Genomic DNA, 17,496 nt, shown 5'->3' on the forward strand with positions numbered 1-17,496 from the left:
ATCTTCAAGCCAATCAAGCATAACTGCATTCAGCAATAGAAAAAAAGCAGGCAGGAAGAGGCTACGGGAAGATGAAAAAAGAGTCTGGTGTGTCAATGGAACTTCAACTAGCTTTGCATCAAGGATCTCCCAGTGGCAGGAAGCTTGCTGCAGCTCCAGAATCTCTGAGGTTGCCGTGACACAGAAGCCGGCACGAGAATCAATTCCTGCATATAGCTTCTTAACTCAGCCAGAGTGTGTGCGAATCACATTCTTGCAGTGACAGGCAAATTGAAAAATGCAGCATGTTCTGAGGGACTCTAGAGATCATGAAATGAGAAGGGAGAAAGTGTGGGCATATGTGTGTGCACACTTGCAACTGAGCGTAATTGTAAATCCACCAAGACTTTTGAAGGTGTCCTTTTGCTCTTTGATTAGACATTTGTACAATCCATTACCTTTAGTAATACAGAGATACTTTGGACTGGATGAACGAATCACAGATCATTTTTATGATCTCTTATAAGGTAGCATTTTATTCTCATGGAATGAAGGCTTTCCTCTCCTTCCTCACATTTGATTCTGTGTGATTTTGGCAAAATATAGCAGATCATATATAGTGCAGGAATAAAAGAGTCTTGAACAGTTCCTTCCTAGTGCCTGGTAAACTGTAAATATGATTGGGTATTGATGGGCAAAGGGCAGCTATAGGGAATAGTAGGAAGGAAGGAAGGAAGGAAGGAAGGAAGGAAGGAAGGAAGGAAGGAAGGAAGGAAGGAAGGAAGGAAGGAAGGAAGGAGAGAGGCAGGAATCCATTTACCACTAGCATATGGTACCAATATATTTCCTCAGACTAATGAACTTGTTGTTCGTCATGAGTGGAGAAAGAGGATTCTCTGCTGTTGAAAGTAGAACAAGTCTTCTCAGATGATTTTGTCTGCATCAGTCATGAAGGCTAAATATGAAATACAGTTGCAAAATCTTAGCAACAGATGTAATGGATCCAACACTTCCTCTCTCCTGCTAATCTCTTTCTTTAAATGAGAAACATGGCAAATCCAGCCAGACCAAAAATTATTATGATTAGCAATTCACATACCACACCAACTTCTCTGTACAGCAGGAATTACCTGGAAAACATCTGATGCATGGTAGACATATCTAGAAGACATCTGAGCAAGTCATTCAAACTACTGATTGGTCACATTGAATTTTTCTCTTTAGAATGTACTTCTCTTCCCCCCCCGCCCCGCCCTAGAAATTTTTGATGAAATTTGCTTCATTTTCAAGCAGATGTCAAAGAGTTCAAATACTAATCATGCTGTAGAGTCCCCTACAAGGATCTTGAAGGTTCCTGGTAAGTTTGTTAGGAAATGTATTTAATGTTGAAACACCATTTATGATCCCTTTCTATTTGATTCTTTAATAAATGTACTGAATTGGAAGCTGGGGTTCATTTACTTCTTTTGCATAGCTCAGGCAGGGAGTAGTCTTACCCATGTCCTAGACTGCTGGGTGTGCATGCTTACCCCTCTAAAACAGGTCACAGGAAATTTCATGAAAATGAACCTATCCTTTTCCATGGATGCAAACCAAACCCTTGGATTCTCATGGGTTTACACCAAAAAATGTACTTGCTATACATCACACAAGTGATAGTAATTATCTATGTTTGAAAATTAAGCAGGAGGAATGATAACCTGACCTACTATGCAAGCTGCAGAAACAATTGTCAATAAATACCAGGTTTTGTGAAGGTCCATTAAGCAGGTGTCTTGGGAGAAGGTGAAGAGATACCATCCTATTATCTTATAGGGTGGAACTGAAAAATCACTTGTCTTCCACGAAAACTCCTAAACACAGAAAGACAATCAAGAGTTTTGACATTTAGAAGACCCTTATGATACTTTTCACTACATTTTATGGAAGTCAAGGGCAGCAAGGTTCCCCTAGGTTACATCCATACTTTGAAATGCAAAAATAATAAAAATTAGCAGCAAGTAATAAAGTCTATTTATAGCAGTACATTCAGAAAGAAGTTTGCATCCATATAAAAGACCTGAGAAGTTAAGCCAATAACTTTGGTGGTTACATTGACAAATAATGTTGTAAAGGATTCATAGCGAAAGAGAAACAATTTTTTTCTATATCCAACGTGCTTGTAAGAGCTGCATTCAAAGTTTATGGCACAGTTAAATTTTAAATAAGTCAAATTAACACCCATTCTGTAGCAGTTGCTTCTCCTTGTGATGAGTTTATGAGTGAGCAACTACTTTTTCTCTAGTTCATCTTGAACCTATGTTAATTAATTAATTAATTATATAAATTTATTCACCGCCCATCTCTCCCCAATGGGGGGACTCTGGGCAGCTTACAATAAAACAAAACATGTTAATTTCGGTGACATATTAGTCACTACCTCACCTTTTAAATTCTAATAGCATCAGCTGTCTTAGGTGTCTTGATCTTTTTCTCTCTGTAACTTATCTTTATCAAGTATTCTTCATTTTTCACTTAAGTCAGTAAGGAACTTACAAAACCTACGCTGGCTATTAAATGAAGAAATTTTGCCAGGCCAATGGAGCCATGAAAAGATACACAGCCAAATGGCACCAAATTGTTTTATTTCTTTGACTGACTTATAAATATTTATGTATTATTTATCAAATGGAATGTTTTTTTACAAAGCTCATGGATGTAATACTAAGTTTGCAGGAGAATTATATTACTTTTGCAAAACTAAAACTCAAGCATCATAGAGTGTTATCAGAAAGAATTTCTCCAGAAAAAAGAGAGTCCCGTTTTCAAATTATCTTCTTTTGGAATGGTGAATGTTTTTGATGGTGTTCAGTGAATCTGAGATGATGTCAAACTTTTGCAAGGTCTGATTTGAATTCTTTTCATCAGTGACAGGAAAGGATTGGAGTAAGAGAGAGATATTTTCTGATTTTTCTTTTTAGGCTTCCAGGGCACTTTCAGACAATGAGACTCTCTTATTGCCCAAGTCTTTTAATTCCACATTTAAAATGGAGCAGGGCTTGAGAGTGGTGTTCTGATTATTAAAGTTACTAGGTCATTATCAGCATTTCTATTCTGGGAGTCTGTAGTGCTTGCATAGGACTAACAACCAATCAGAACCTGCCCTTCCTGGTCATAGGTGAGCAAAGAAATCTTTGCAATAAGTACTGAACTATTGGCCAGTAATTGGATTAAAGAAAAACCCAGCTGCTACTGCTCTGCTTCCCCCCCCCCCATTTTAAAAACTTGGGAAAAGAACAAGAGTAAGTCATGGGGACGCGGTGGCGCTGCGGGTTAAACCGCTGAGCTGCTGATCGGAAGGTCAGCGGTTCGAAACCGCGCGGCGGGGTGAGCTCCCGTTGCTAATCCCAGCTCCTGCTCACCTAGCAGTTCGAAAACATGCAAATGTGAGTAGATCAATAGGTACCGCTTCGGTGGGAAGGTAACGGCGTTCCGTGTCGTCATGCTGGCCACATGACCCGGAAGTGTCTATGGACAACGCCGGCTCTAAGGCTTAGAAACGGAGATGAGCACCGCCCCCTAGAGTCGGACACGACTGGACTTTACGTCAAGGGAAACCTTTACCTTTACTAAGTCATGACCTGGTGAGATCACATGTGCCTGGCTCTCATGTCAACTGAACTGTGGGGTGAAGGAGCCAGTGTGCTCTGCCAGAAATCTGAGCTTCCACTTGGAATTGCCCCAAGTGTTTGTCCTGCTTCTCCTCTAGTTAGTCAGCTAGATTCCAGCTGTCAGGCTTCTCAACACAGGTGGATGTTTTAGATGCAGGAAGGTCAGTGATAGATCTTGTCTCAAGCTTGCTGGTTGGTAGTGATATCTCATTAAGTCAGAGGCAGTAGTCATGGGGAGAATTGCCAAATATTCCATAGGAGATGATATTCTCCATTGCAGAAGTGAAACAAACAGCTCACCAGAACCTGATGAGTAAAGCTGATTTCCGTTCAAAAATTTGGGCATTTGATATTTCTGAATTCCAATCAAAGTATTGCAAAGTCTCTACCCACATTTTTTGTACACTTTCTTTATCATTCAATAAGGAGAGATAAAAAAACTAATTTCTTGACACCTTGACCAGTTTCTGGAACACATAATTCAAAATAATTGCACTATGGTCAGAAAAGGAAGGCCAGAAAAATCTTTATAATTCCATCATTCTTTGAAGACATAAATAAGTAAATTAATAAATGTGGTCATTTCCCTGGGCTGGCATTCTGTATGAATGTTTGCCTGTATGTGTGCATATATATTTATGGTAGAAACCCCATCTGGATCAAACACTTTTGTGTAGAAGAATGGGATTGGATTCTTTCTTTCATATCATTTTTTTCTAATTTCTTAATTTGCTACAAATGGTGGCTTTTCTCACCCAAGTTCTAAACACAGCCCATACTTCTCTTTCATCTTCTTCTTATTAGTCTTTGGTTTTTCATGTGATGCCAATCATGATGACTGTTCTTGCATCATTACTAACTGATCATTAACATTAAAAAATACCATCTACCCCATATTTTGCCATTTATTTCCAACAATGCTTTACTTTGCACTCTCTCCTATGCCCCCAAACTATCCTATCCTATCAATGTAGAGTGGGATTCCATGTGAACCATTGACATCTTTCCCATTGCTTCAAGAAGCATGATGTTCTGGGCCCACTCTGGTGTCCAGGGTGGCTGTTGATTTGGACAATCATCTAAGTTACGAATTCAAAAGAATTTTAAAACACCCATCCTTTTTGAGTCTTTCCTCCCTCCCTCCCTCCCTTCCTATGGCCATCCCACTGAAACTAAATAACTCTGGGTGGTGTACAACATATGAAAACCATAAATAATTAATAGAAGATAACATAACTCATTAAAACAATAAAATGGTGAAAAGAGCTGAAAACTTCTATAACTCACCCACTGGGGACTCCTCTCAACCTGACCTGAAAGCCTGGGGAGCTTTGTTCTTTGCTGAACATCACTCATTTTGTTCTTTTATATACATTACTCATAAATGAGGAGTTACAAAATGTTCATATTCTAGAGGTGACGGACTCGTCCCTGGGGGAGCTGGGGGTGTTGACGACCGACAGGAAACTCTGGCGTGGGCTGGTCCATGAAGTCACGAAGAGTCGGAAGCAACTAAACGAATAAACAACAACACAAAATGTTCCCCCTAAAAGTAGATGAAAGTTTTAAACTGCTACCCTCAACTATTCTCTTCTTACAGATAGGATTTTCAAAACAATCTCCCCAGCAGTCCTTTCTCTCCCATGTGGTGCATTCTGCCAAGTCAGTTAAAATGGGGAGACTCCGAGGTGGGTTTTGGAAGCCCACAAAGAAAATAAAAAGCCACATCCTTTGGGTCTGTGAACTGGTGTCCATATATCAGAACAGTACAATCAATTTAGAAGCAATGTTTTTCATGTATTTCTAATGGGGAACGTATGTGAGAGACAATGCCCATCCAAATAACACTGATCTTTTCAAGTTACTAATTGATGTAATTACAACCCTTAAAGTCAGAAGAAATATTGGGAAAAAACCCTACCAATCTCAAGTAGACCTGAAGCTACATTCAGTTTGTTTAAAAAGGCTTTAAAAATAACCCCTCTTTGAGGATGATTTGTTTTCATCACATGTGAACATGCTTCTTCCTTCCTTCCTTCTCATTCTTAGTGCCTCTCACTTCCCTTCATGATACCACTGCAACAACCAGCTTGGGATGGCTGTGTGATGCCACTAATTTCTTCAGTTTGGGATTCTTGGTGAACTAAGTCTAAATCCACTCACCTCCCACAACAGGCAGAAGGAAGATGAAGATGCCATAGAAAAAATAAGAAGCATGGAAGCATCTGCAGCAACTGTTGAAAACCGAGGCACCTTGAACAGGGGGCTGGGGAAAAAGTAAGGAAGAAGTGATATTTTAACTTGGAAGTCTGCGACTGGGGTCCTTAAAAAAAAATCTGCTCGTGGGTTTTCCTGCAAATTGTCAAGAAGCCAGTTGTTTTCCTAAAATATATCTAAGGTGCTTCTACACTAGGAGTGTATGATGAGGGTACCATCCTTTGTTCACTCACTGTTTGTGGGACTTATATGTAGTATCATTCTGAAAATATTGTCTTCCCTTGCCCCCCACCCCCCAGCTCTTCTTCTTTTGTCTGGAACATAGAAAAGTCTAATTTAAAAAAGGGAGAATGAAAGAGAAATGTAGTTTTTCCAGACGTGGACAAGAAAAGCACAGTTGAAGTACTAGTTTTTTGCTCCAGAAGCAACTAAGGGAATATAGCTATATACACAAAATAAAATACAAGATTATATCATAACATATGAAGATTATAACGATTACTAATATATCAGGATTATAAATATAACCAGATGCATCAGAGACACAAACAGAAGACATGGGTTTACCTCTGTGAATAGCTGAAATGACTTCTGCATAAATTTATTTTAATATTTTTTCTAGACTATTTAACAAGTCTTTATTCATTTATTTATTTTCTATCCCACCTTTATTATTTTTATAAATAACTCAAGGCAGCACACGTAAGTCATACTCCCTCCTCCTCCTCTTTTCCCCACAACAACAACCCTGTGAGGTAGGTTGGGCTGAGAGAGAGTGACCGGCCCAAGGTCACCCGGCCGGCTTTCATGCCTAAGGCAGGACTAGAACTCTCGGCCTCTTGGTTTCTAGCCCGTTGCCTTAACCACTAGACCAAATGTCTCATGTTTGAGAGATAGTAATGAACCAATATCTCCCCCCCCCCAAATGAAACATTATTCTCAAATTAAACATTTTTATCCCTCACTCAGGACATTTTAACTTGACATCAATTAATGAAAGTAAAATCATGTTCCTGGATTTTGTGATCTCTGTGTGTAGTTTTCTGTTATGCTTTTAAATGAGTTTCTGCCATTTTCTGGAAGCCTGATACCTAAGAAGCACACAGTGAAATAAGGACTTTCAAACTGTACATTTTATTATCTTTCCCAGCTCTGGAATCTCTGAGATGGTAGCACCAGATACCAGGCAAATAAATAACTACAGACTGTCCACCCTGATTGATGGTAGAGCTGTTATGAGGCCAAGTCAAGCACCCAAAATGTAGCTCCTTCTCACTTATGCATATAACCAGTTTGTCTTTTTGCCTAAGAACATGAAGCTCCTCTCTTTTTAAAGAAGCAATTTCTGGCAAATACCTGCAAGAATTTTTAGCAATGGCAGGAAAGATAGAGGAACTTTTCCACCAAAGGATTTGTCTGAGGCAGTCTTTTGCATATGAAATATCTTCATTAGGCTCCATGCATGATTGATATTCTCAGTTAAAGGGAAGAGCAACAAAGAAATGAAATCATTATTAGTCCTCTTATTAAATTCTGTTTCTCACCCCAAAGGCATGTTTTCCAACTGGACAATCAGCAGCTGTTTGGAAGGATGTTAGTATGTCAGATGTAACAAAGGGGGAAGAAAAGGTTTTCATTTGCCAATCTTTCTAGGCATTCAAGATTCTCTCTCTTTCGCTCTCTCTCCCCCCATTTCACTGAACTGGCCCAGGAAGTTGCTTACATGCAAGTTTCCAGGTTCACACAACCCAGCATTTGCTTTACAGCATGTGAGCCTGATCAAAGTCTACTGTCACTACACCGTAGCATCATGGACACTTTCTACATGTTTTTAACAACCTGTGATGAAGCACAGCAGCAGCTGTGGCGCCCACCCAGAAATTAGACTTGCCCCAACCCTGATGGCCTATCTCAAGGCACTAAAAACTTGGCTTTGCCATCAAATCTGGGGCCCTGATTGCATGGGTGAACCCCTTTCATGGTTAGTTTGAGTGGTTATGAGTGTTCTTGGCTGCTATTTTTAAAGTTATTTCTGCTTTTTTAAATCCTGGTTGTTTTTATTGTTTTTTACTCTTTTTTTAATTATTAGCTGCCCAGAGTTGTGTATATAAGATGGGTGGCCTATTAATTTATTAAATTAATAAATTTCTTGACTAGGTGGCTGTAGCATATCTAAATAGTACTGAGCGCAACAGAGCTTAGGGTAGACTGTTCAGGGTTGAAGCAGCAATGGGAAATTCTGCTAGCTCACTTTCTGGAGGACTAGCAGCTTTAAGATGTTCAAGAAAATGGGCCATATCAGGAAACGTTTCTATCTCCATGAATTCAGTTTCAAACTGAAAATTAGGAGTGGGGGAGACTTTCTATTTCAAGGCAGGTGCTCAATAGATAATGAAAATCAACAGTAAGAAGCTTACAGTCTATTTCATAGTATCTCCCCTTACACTGATGAAGGAGAACTTCCACAGAAAGAAACAGTCTGCTGAGCTGCTGCCAGGCTTTTGAGAGAAGTAAGCATTCAGTTCCTATACCCAGAAAGAAGAAAACACTTCAGAGAATACAGGTAGTCCTCACTTACTGACTGCAATTGGGACCAGCAACTCCATTGCTAAGCAATGCGGTCATAAGTAAAACATCACATGACCACACTAAGTTCCACTGTGGTCATTAAGCAAATCACCCACGGTAGTTAAGCATGATGTCACGTGACCATGACTTGCGACTTCCTACTGGCTTCCCCATTGACTTGCTTGTGGGAAGCCAGCTGTGAAGGTCACAAATGGCAATCACATGACCATGGGATGCTGTGACCATCGTAATTGTGTACTGATTGACAAGTGCCCAAATCGTGATCTTGTGACCACTGGGATACTGCAAGAGCCACAACTTCGAGGACTGGTTTGAAATTTCCTTTCTCAGAGCCGTCATAACTTTGAACAGTTGCTGAATGAGTGGTCGGTGAGCAAGGACTACCTGTATGTATGTATACAAAGATGCACATTTTTTACACCAAATAACTACAACCCATTCAAAAACATCAGGGCCTCCTGGGTCTAGGATGTAAGCTTTAGGTGCAGTTAATGATATGCTGGTGGAAAAGATAGGGTTGTAATACAACACTACCAGAAGATTCCAGCCTGAGAACGGATGAATGAAATCCAGCACACCAGAAACAATGTACAAGGGGGATTTCTCTGGCCTATTAGTAAAATTGTAAAATATGGAACCCATTGAATCATTCATCTTATATACCGTCGAAGATAATGATTTCTTTTTATGCTATACAACTGGCACTCAACTAATATATGTGTTGTATCCTCAAACTCATATATGTTCATGGAAACTAGCAGGGCAAGCTACCATACATAAACAGGCAGAAAACCCCACGCTCACACTGATCATGTTACTAGTTGGGTAATGAAACTTCTGCACACAAACAACCAAGCTCAGAGAGCACCAAAGACTCCACAGTTCAACCCTGAGCTACAGATATTCTCTTCTATTGAAACTACTGTAGTTTCTTTTGTTCTGAATGAAGTGGAATTGGTTAGAGATCCAAAATATCATTTCAACATGGCTTGGGCCATATACCTGATTCTTAATGAGAATCTACCTGGCTATGTAAAACTCTAATTCATTATAGCAGTATGATGTGGACTGAGACCACTTACCTGCTTTTTCTTCAGAATTGTGTTTGTGTGTGTGTGCATGTATGTGTGTGTGTTTAAAGAAGGAAACCATTTGTTCCTTCCATTCAGGAAATTTTTAATAGTGTAAATTGTTTATTGTAAATTGCTACTTAAGGAAATAGGTTCAGTCCTTTTAATTCATGATTAGGCTATAAAAATACATTTCAAACTTCAATGGGAACTTAGAAGATTAAAGAATTAAAGAATAACACATACATACACACACAGCCCAAATAGGCATTGCTGGGAAGTACTTGATGAATGTCAAAACAGATTCAGAGGTTGACAAGAATCATGATGAACACCGCAGGAGACTCTGATCAAGTAAGTAACATGCCAATCAACATCTTTCATTATTCAACATTCAAACCAGAAAAGATTCTTCTAGACTGATTTTTCTGTGAGAGAATGTGTGACAAGATAGAACCTGACAGCTACAATTGTATCCATATTGTGGCTGATCCATGACCCCACAATAATTCAGGATGTTTAAAGTGTGCAACGAAGAATGCAATGCAAAAAGCCACAAGATTGCTTGCCTTAGAAGTCATCTGTTCAGATTACGAAACACTAATTGACAGGTGCTCAGTGTCAAAGCACATCTGTCTGGAGGATTTTTTCATGCAGAATTTGCAAAACATACAAAAAGACACAACAAGAAGCTGCAGTAGAGTAACCATGTTTGTGTTTTTGATAAGATCACTTGGAACCCAAAATGGCACGGCTAGGTTAGTTAAATCTTGGATTTCCCTTATTTTAGATGGCCATGGGTATCCCTTCAGTTATGAAACACACAACCTTCATAAACATAATGGGCTGAGCACAAATAGTTTCATATTTTATGCTTACTGAAAATATTGGCACTATCATGAAAAGATTGAGATTTGTTTAAGCTGCCCACATACTGAACATATTTGCTCAAGGATGAGCACAGTTTCATTGCAAGAAGCAATAATGTATTTTTATAATAAAAATAATGAAACCATCATCCACAACCTTGGCTTCCAGGTAAGGTTCTGTGGCATACCAGATGTCTCCAAAGTAGTGGAGATGGCACGGTGAAGTGAAAGCTGGCCAGTGGTGATTTCTGGCCAGCAAAAGTCTTTCTGGATAAAGGAGAGAATGAGAAATCACCCACCTGCGTCCCAGAGAGCTGCTCCTTGGGAGGAGGCTGTGGGATGGAAGTCTTGTGGTTTTCTCATGAGTAGAGCAACTGCTGGTCATGGGAGAAACAGCTCGCTCGCACTAGCCACGCAGCCTTTTAAAGGACACTAAGTACAACCAATCTGCACTTTCTTAATAACTTTGGGATATAATCAATTTACAGTTGAAAAGAGGTCTTTGAAAACAGTGGGACAAAAAAAACCTCACTGATTCAGCCTTCCTTCTGAATTACAGAAAGTAAAATAAAGAGGGAAATAATACTTCAAAACAACAGCAAAGAGCTTAATCAAGATTTTGACTAAGAAAGTTATAAACGGATAAAGGGGATGTTATTAATATGAAAGACAATCTCAATAAAAGTACATATATAAGAATGATTTGGGATGCAAGTAAAGCTTTTATAAGGGGACATTTCATACAGCATAATAGCAAACTCAAAAAAAAAAAGGCAAGAGAAAACACAAGTGTCTTTATCAGATAAAATGAAAGAATTAAAGAAATTCCTAAAAAAGAAAATTATTTCACAACAAATTAAACTTTTATAACAGCAGTTGTCTTTGATAACAGTAAGAGAAATGAAGGTAAAAATGAATTATGCAAAACAACAACAACAACACCCCCCTGAATTTATAAATAAACCAGGGAAATGGTTGGCATATAAACTGAGGAAAGAAAAAGAAAAAAATGATATTAAAACAACAAGATGGAAATACCATAATAATTGATAAGTTAAAGATACAAAAAATATTTCATCAATAATGCAAAAAACATTTCATCAATATTACTCTAAATTATATAAAGGAGAAGAAATTTCCCTGGCAAAGTTTGACGAATATTTAAAGAAACAAAATTTACCGAAGATTACAGAAAAACAGAAATAATTAATGAATGGATCTATAACAATAAGGGAAATTTATGAAGCTATAAAAAAGGTCAAAATAGGGAAAGCACCTGGACCAGGTGGTTAAACAGTCTCTTATTATAAACATTTGAAGATTAACTACTACAACCATTGCAACACATGACAAATTCTATTTTACAGACTGAAAAGATACCAGAGAGTTGGACAGAGGCCAGTGTAGTATTAATACCTAAAGAAGGTCAAGATTTGACCTCACCCAAAAATTATTGCCCAATATCATTCCTGAATAATGATTATAAGTTATTTACCATGATTTTAGCTGAGAGAATGAAGATGGCTTTACAGGACTTTGCTCATGAGGATCAGTGTGGGTTTTTACCTAAAAGACAGCTGAGGGACGACATTAGAAATGTATTGGATATTTCGGAATACTTGGAACAACATAATGAAAACAAGCAGCATTGATTTTTCTTGATGCAGAAAATGCCCTTGACAATTTGAACTGGACTTTCTTGTTTAAAATTCGGGGGGATATGGATTTTGGTGAGAATTTTATTAAATGGGTAAAATCGATCTACACTTCACAAAAGGCACAGATAATTGTGAATGGGGAATTAACAAAACCTTGTGAGATTCAGAAAGGGACTAGACAAGGATGCCCCTTGTCACCATTGCTATTTATTTTAGCTTTGGAAGTATTGAATAGAGATATAAGGTGAGATGAGAGAATTGCTGGAGTGAAGATTAAAAGAGAAACTTATAAATTACGGGTGTTTGCTGATGACCTGGTGATAATCTTGGACGGTCCTCTGGAAGGAATAGAAATATTAATGGAAAAAATAAAGGACTTTTGGGTATTAACTGCCTTTAAAATTAACAAACAAAAGGCAAAGATGTTAACAAAGAATATGAACATTGAAAAACAAAAGGAATTGATGGAAAAAACTGGTTTTAAGGTTGAGAATGAAGTGAAATACTTGGCTATCATATGTTTAATATGATTTGTGTGTCATACCAGAATAATCATGTTAAGACATGTAATTAAATCAAGAAGGACATGTTCAGATGGGAGAAACTACAATTGTCATTGTTGGGGAGAATTTCTGGGATAAAAATGAATGTTTTGCCAAGCATGTTTTTGTTTCAAACAATACCTATTTTGACAACTGATGTACCATTTAAACAATGGCAGAAAGATACAGTATATCTAAGTTTGTATGGCAAGGGAAAAAACCAAGAGTTAAATATAAAATACTTCAAAATGTAAAGGAAGGAGACGGACTGAGACTGCCTGATTTGAAATTGTACTTTGCAGTCTGCTACTTAGTCTGGAAGAAAGAGTGGGCTGTGCTGAGAAATAAGAGGATCTTAGAATTAGAAGGGCATGATCTGAGGTTCAAATATCATGGTTTTCTGTGGTGCAATAAAGTTAAGGTTAATGTAGATTTTAAGAATCATTATATTAGAAGTGCTTACTGAGAATATGGAACAGATATACACCTAAACTGTGCCCAAAAATGCCTTTATGGGTCTCAGCGCAAGAAGCATTTCATAGGAAAGAAACAGTAGGCAAAGAAAAATGGTTAATTTATCGAGAGTTGTTTGAACAGGAACATGGAAAAAATAAGATAAAATCAAGAGAGCAATTGGCTGCAGAAGGATTTTGTTTTCAATGGTTTTCGTATGCACAGTTAAGAGAAAGATTTAAGTTAGATAATAGGACTTTTGGAATTGAGCAGCAGAAGACAGAATTTTAAGTTGAACTGTGTACAAATGATGAACTTGTAATTGAATAGTCATACTTGGGGCTGGCTAGTGCCTTGAAGTGCCCCTCCTATACAATGACTGAATGAGACCACAGCCATCTGGATTTTATTATATTTGGTAGCTTTGTGAAATTGTTTTATAGTGTGTTGTATATTGAAATTTTATTACATATTTATTGTTTTATATTGTAAACTGCCCAGAGTCCCTCAGCTCGGAGGAGATGGGTGGTGACAAATTTGATAAATAAATAAATAAATTGCTAAAATGTATAAAATTTTATTGAAATTTGAAACGGAAGAAAAAATAAGTGAAAGACTGTATGATAAAACGGGCTAAGAACTTTGGACATAACATATTGATGGAACAGTGGGAAAATATGCGGTTAAAGGGACTGAAATTTATATTAAGTTATAACTTAAAAGATAATTTTTATAAAACGATGTGCTGTTGGTATATGACTCCAGAAAAATTGTCTAGAATGTATAAAGTACTTCAAATTTATGTTGAAAATGTGGACAACATGTAGGGTCATTTTATCATGCCTGGTGGACTTCTAAAAAAGCCAGACATTTTTGGATTCAAATACATATCATGATACAAAGAATTTTAAAGATCAACATTCAGCTGAAACCAGAACTTTTCTTGCTGGGATTACTGGACAGTCAATTAGAAAAGAGCCATGGAAGATTATTTTTATATGTGATTACTGCTGCGAGACTATTATATGTGCAAAAATGGAAAGACTCTGAAATACCCACATCGGAGGATTGGTTGGGGAAAATGACAAAACTAGCAGAGATGGCAAAATTAACTTGTTTCATTAGAGAAAGATCAGTAGCTATATTTATTAGTGACTGGAAACCACTTATGGACTTTTTGCTGAAAAAACAGAAAAATGAACTTGTGATTTATGGGTTTGAAGATTAGAAAGGACAGCTTATGGAAAGAAGGAAATTATGATGTAACCTTAGAGAAAAAGGGTAAAATATAAATGTATCTATCACTGCTGTCAAGAAAATCAGAAGCTTCTTCTTTAGAATCTTCCCTTCCCTTCCCTTCCCTTCCCTTCCCTTCCCTTCCCTTCCCTTCCCTTCCCTTCCCTTCCCTTCCCTTTTTTCTTTTCTATTTCTTTTTCCATATTTCCTTTTCACTTTCTTATTATTTTTCTTTATTCTCTAATTCAAAATTTGTATTGTTTTTAATTCTGTTGAAAAACTTCTTCAATAAAAGATATTTTTAAAAAAAACGCATCATCACAATCTCATATGTGCTTGACTTATTCAGTCTGTAAGCCACCCAGACTTGTTGGGAGTTCAGTGGCCTAGAAATTGTATAAATGAATAAATAGGATGCTGTTCCACAGAGCTTCAGCCCCACTGAATCCTGATCTCCACACAGCATGCCAGTGATGGATCAGATGCCCACAGCATGCCAATGCTGGATCAGATGCCCACAAATACTGGGTTGCTTATTATCATTTAATTAATTAAACTAATTATTTCAATTTATATGGCTGCCCATCTCAAATTCATGACTCCAGGTGGCTAACAACAATTAAAAACACCACCTCTAACAGTACAAAACATCACACACATAGTCAGCAGCTGAGGTAAAAACAAAACCACCTACAACAAATCAACACAACCATTGCATAGGCTCTGCCACATATCTGGATTCCCACACCCAGTGGCAAAACCATGTCTTTAAGGCCTTGCAAACAGCCAAAAGGGTTGCAGCCAATGATGTTCCAAAGGATGGGCGCCATGACAGAAAAAGTTTTCTTCCTGGGCTCCACCAAATGGTACTCCCTATTGGTGGGACTCAGAACATGCTTTCTTGAGGTTAATGAATCTTGTTTCCCTGGGCATGCTGTGCTGTTAGGGCAGTGATTCTTAAATGGTTTGACCCAGTTACCCCTTTTCCCAGTCTTGAAAAATGATATTACCCCCATCAAAAAAAAAAACCTGGAGTCTGTTGTGTTACATAAGTATCTTGACAGTGGCAGCCCCAGACTGGATCCTTGATTTACAAACAAGCAATTACACATAGCTCCATTACCCCAGGATATACCCAAGTTACCCTCTTGGGGATAATTACCCCCAGTTTAAGAGCCACTGTGTTAGGGACTTGACTGTTTAAAGACCTCCAGCAAAGGAGACCTGACCATCTCCCATGCTTAAATATGAGCCAGAATCATCCAGATAGTCCTCAAAAACTAACTCCACCAATGGGAAACTGAAGTCCTCAAACATGCTGTGACTGAAATCTGTGAAGTGCCTAGCTCTCCTGAAGAAGGCTTCAACAGCGGTTTTATAAATCTAGTCAGAGATGGCCTAAATGATATAAGAACCATCCTTGACTTAACGTGACAGGGTTGTGGAATGCCTATTAACACCAATCTTCTATCTTCATTCATTCTCTACCTATGAATCCAGAAGAAAATCCCACTCTGTTCATTCTTCATTCTCAGGAATATGTGCCCAGGAATTCAGACTTAGCTGAAGAGCCAGAAACTTGTCATGTCTGAGATAGAAGATTGAGGCCCTTGTACTTTAAAAATCTATTACCAATTGCACCATTCCTTACAATTAAGTCACCATATTTTGTCTTCATTTTAGATGTCCTCCTGGAAAAATGATGATCAGCTTACAGAAGAACAAAAGCACATAGCACCATGGGAGTGGGGGAGGGAATGACACAGAATAAAATAGTTATGCCCATTTAGCTTGGAAAGCAGCACCATCACCTTTAATATGATGTTTTGCAGTCTTTTTACAGCAGTTAGAGAGTGATCCAGTCTGATTCATAATGTATAGTCAGAACGCTTTGTCAAATTTCTGTTGCTCTTTTTCAGCAAGAATACAATTTTTAAAAAATCTTGAACTGTTGCAGTGAAATGGCTTTCCCCCCCTTTTAGAAGCGCAGCATATTGAGTGTAGGAATAATTGCTTGTACAATCTCATCCTTTGGGGGGATGAGAAAAGCAAAATAAAATCTCCTTTTTAGTCAAGTGCAACTACCAACCATTACATGGACATACATCTTGGCAATAATACGTAATACATTTTTACTGCCTTCTGTTCCTCTTTCTGTTTTCTTCTTACTTCCCATTCTGATATTTAAAAAAAAAAAAAATCCCCTCAAAATATTCATCAGTTCTGACCCAGCTTAGCTTTCGGATTAACCAAAGTTGACTCAATGCTGCCACCTAGCTGGGCAGGAGGAAAAAGGCCACCCTTCTTTTTCAAATGCACATCTTTCGCAATAGAGTTGGCACACCTGTGTCCAGTCAATCAAGTAAATCTAATTAATGTCAGATATGCCATGTTAGAGAATCCTCAGCAGGGCACCCTGAGTTACAGGACAAATAAAGTGCCTGGGGGGACGAGCACTCCACCATTTCCCCTCCATTACCTGCTGCTGCCACCTTCTCCATGCACCCCCCTATATGTTCCTCTTCCCTCTCATTGTTTAATTATTTTTTTATTGAATTGATATAGCCACCCATCTCACTTGCTCTGGGCAATGTACACAATTAAAACAAAAACTAAACAATCAGCACAGTTTATCCATTAAAACCAATTAAAAACTGTAATAACAAAAGACAGGGAAGAATGCAATCAAACTTATACCAGCCATTTAATGGGCTCCATGCTTCCAGGGGATCCCCAGGCCTGAAGGCAAAACCAAGTTTTGAGGGCCTTCTGGAAGGCCAACAAGGTTGGGGCTAACCTCACCTAAGCGGGAATGATGGTCCAAAGAGCAGGTGCCATGGCAGAAAAGGGTCCCCTCCTGAGCCCCACCAAACAAAGCTCCTTAGCCAAAGAGACCCACAACATGCCCCTCCTGCTGGACCTGCTGGGACAGGTGGATGTAACTGGGGAGAGGGGTCCCTCATGTGGTCAGGCCCCCTCTTCCTCCTCTGCCTTCACCTCTAGAATGCGCTCTGCCAACTGATCTGCTGGAGCTGCAGCCAAGCTGTTTTAACGATGGAGCTCTAATGAGGACATTGATGCAGTTATAGGTGTGACCCCTTATTCTTCCAGTGTCTCCCCAAGGCGTGCTCCACTTGAGCCTGGCTCACTGCTAGGATCTTTTTGAAAACAAAAAATGAAACAAGTTGTTCCTTAAAAGAGCTTGATAATATGTGGTGGAATCCCAGCAGACT

The sequence above is a fragment of the Candoia aspera genome, chromosome 1 (genome assembly GCF_035149785.1).
Source record: "Candoia aspera isolate rCanAsp1 chromosome 1, rCanAsp1.hap2, whole genome shotgun sequence".
NCBI lineage: Eukaryota > Metazoa > Chordata > Lepidosauria > Squamata > Boidae > Candoia > Candoia aspera.